The following is a 3,292-nucleotide window of genomic DNA, read 5'->3' as shown; positions in this document are numbered from 1 at the left end:
CAACTGGAACGTTTAAATCAAGCCCTTCATCAGAAACGCTCTTCACTCGTCAATCGGAAAGGTGTTGTTCTTCTCCACGATCTTGCACACCTACATGTGGCACGTTTGACGCAACATAAGATTATGGAGTTGGGTTGGGGAGTTGTCCCCCACCCATCGTATTTTTCAAATATGACACCATCAGATTACCATCTTTTTCGTTCGCTGCAACACCATCTTAATGGGAAAACGTATGCAAATGTGGAAGGTGTTAAAGAGGACATCGACATGTTTTTGCTTCAGAGTCAACTAATTTCTTTAATCAGGGAATTAACAATCTGATTGTAAGATGGAAAAACATCATCGATAAGAATGGAGACTATTTCAAATGTTTTGTTTTGATATATTAGTTGTTCGGGTTTTTTCATCCAAAGAAAGCGACATCAATTTCTTGATGACCTAATATATAAAAGTGTAGTTTGATCTGTTTGAATAATTATTAAATAATATACGAAATATTTAGAGCAAATTTTCCAAAATAGACTGATTGTTACATTTTATCCTTTAAAAAAATCAAGAGCGTTCAGGCGGCCCCTGAACTACATTTTTATTAAATTTATTTTATAAAACAGAGTTAACATGCTCTGAAATCAGTTTGAAAATTACTTACGTTTTATCATATATCATCAGCTATTGTGTCAGCATATAGACCTGTGTTACATTTTCAGTCAGTAAGACAATATAATCTAATCCCAGGGGTGGTCAGAAATTTGTTGAATTTCTCTTTGCCCCTCGCTTGACGTATATGGTAGTTGAAACTCATAGGTTGATTAAAACTTAGGGAACTTGCTTATAAATTTCGTGATTTATTAATTTGCTTGCATGGGTTTCCGGATCAAGCAAGAGGAGAGGACTGGGAATGATGTAAAACTATTCTGTTTTATATAATCAAATAACGACCTAGTTACAACCTATTATTGTAGTGTCATTCTTTTGTTGAATGGGGTCCCTGAAAGAGGGGATAAAATGAGCTAGCAGGGGTTTTTGGTTTAATAAAGTCTTTGCTACTTTGGTTAGCCATACTGTTAGTATTTTTTTTCTTTTTATACCTACAGAATTACTTGCCCTATTTCAATCTATGGTATTACCTTGAAATGTTGTTTGTACTGTAAACCGTGGTGAATTTCATTAAATATTCGTATCCGGTGTGAAATCTGTGGCTTGTCTTCACACCTGTCGGGAAACACGCCCACACATGAGATCAGCCAACCTTCTGTTTTTATGGGCCCGAACTTCTCTACTTTGCCGGAAACCCTCGAGATTCCAGAATTATATTCATGCAACCAACACAAAAATTATGTTATAATGTCACATGAAAAAATTCAGTTCACAAAAAATTTGTGCATAAAAATAAGCTGGTTCGGAAAGAATATCTAGATTAAATATTCAGTAATATCTACAAAGTTTATAAACAGTTAAATTCTATAAAAGAAACTCATTGTTGAACCAAACTAACAAGAAAACAATAGATATTGTTACGCCTCCGTTCGTTAGTTAATTTTCCGTATAATTTCTTTCTGAAGAAACTTTAGCGATACAAGTCCTTTCTTAAATAAAACTAATTTATTCTTTCTCAATACAACTTTGCAATACACTTAATTTCCACAGTCACTTTAACTTAAACATAAGCTATAATTCACAACGATTCACGCACTTTACTTGCGGCAATTAACTCAATTGTCCGTCTCTATCTCTGCCTGTCTGCAATTCCGGTTCCGATTCATTGTCTCGCTTTATCTGACGCGCTTATGTACAGGAATAGAGAGCGTCTAGCAAATACTGGATTATTCGTGATGTTCTCCGATCCTTCTAGAAACTCATCACGTGTTACCAGCGTCACGTGACTTTCGCTGTCGTAACAATATGCTCAGAGTTGAGGTCTGTATACTAATCAGATAGACCTGGAGATACTGTAGTGTTCTAATCGTATCTGTTTGTACTTCATCGCTACACTTGTGGCATTTTGGGTAAGAATTTTTACATTCATAAGATAAAATAAAGAGACACTGTTTATTTCGATAGTGGTAGCCCTTTCTCAACATTGTAGTTGCTCCTTAGTCAATAACAATCCTATTTAAGAAAACAAAAAATTCAATTGTAAATAAATATTTTTTATAAATACCATTAATATTAAGAACATCAATATAGAGAGGGAAAAAAAGAGGAATTATAATTAAATTTAAAATCTAAATTAATAACAGCTGATTGTATCTTCTAACACCCAAATCGCATGTTCTACATTTTTCTAAATGTAACGGTGATTCAAGCTTTTTGACAAAGTATTGTTCACAAATCAATCTTTTTCCATTCCCAAATTGGGAAACAAAACAAAAAATATTCTTTAAGGTAATTATATTTTTTTACGTATACATTTGTAAAAATGCTTAGAACACTCAATAAAGTATAAATATTATATCTATACACACAAATAGGAAGATTTCCACAACTGCAAATGTAAGGCACGTGATCACTAGCCAGACTAAAGGAGCGTCTATTTTTCTACGAACTTGATCCTTCTAGAGTTGACTAGCAGATCCTAAGCGCTATTGGTCTGGCAGAAACTCTCTATCACCGCCAAATGTCCTCCAATCAGCAAACAGCGTTGTGCAACACTTCTACCTATTCACATGATCGGCAGGTTAACAACCCATCAAGACTATCAAATCACCAGTCATGTATGAAGATAAAACTTTTCGGTGAAATTTACATGGAGGTAAAAAGCCCTAGGAGCCAGACATAACGACAGTTCAAGGCTATGCATACCGGTTTAACTATAACCTTAAGATTAAGTACAATTACCTGTTCTACTGACATTCTGAAAAGTACAGTTATATGTAAAACTAAACTACAGAATGAGTTAGTTTAGGGAATATATATACCAAATACTGCAGAGGCTCGAGCAATTGTGCCGTTGAGTTGGTTCGAAAAACATGGCACAGAATAAATATTCTTGGAAATGTCTTTCAGAGGCAAAGATGACCTCGTTTTTCCCTCTTAAGAAACAAGATATCATTTTCACAATGTTTAATTTTATATCTAAATATCAGGAGCCTGTTGCGTTACTTCGGCAGATCTGCAAAGCAACGTTCTGAATATCTGCAAATACTAACAAAAAAAAAAAAAATTCCGAGCTTCGAATATTAATTGAGAAAGCTTGAAAATCCTGTCGTTTTTTATGATTATAAACAAATGAAGTGAAAGCAAAGGATTGAATCACTTGATCTAGCCGGTAATTTAACTGCTAATGTTTGTT

The sequence above is a fragment of the Limulus polyphemus genome, unplaced genomic scaffold (assembly GCF_000517525.1).
Source record: "Limulus polyphemus unplaced genomic scaffold, Limulus_polyphemus-2.1.2 Scaffold3944, whole genome shotgun sequence".
NCBI classification, from domain to species: domain Eukaryota; kingdom Metazoa; phylum Arthropoda; class Merostomata; order Xiphosura; family Limulidae; genus Limulus; species Limulus polyphemus.
Note: the sequence above shows the minus strand (reverse complement) of the source record.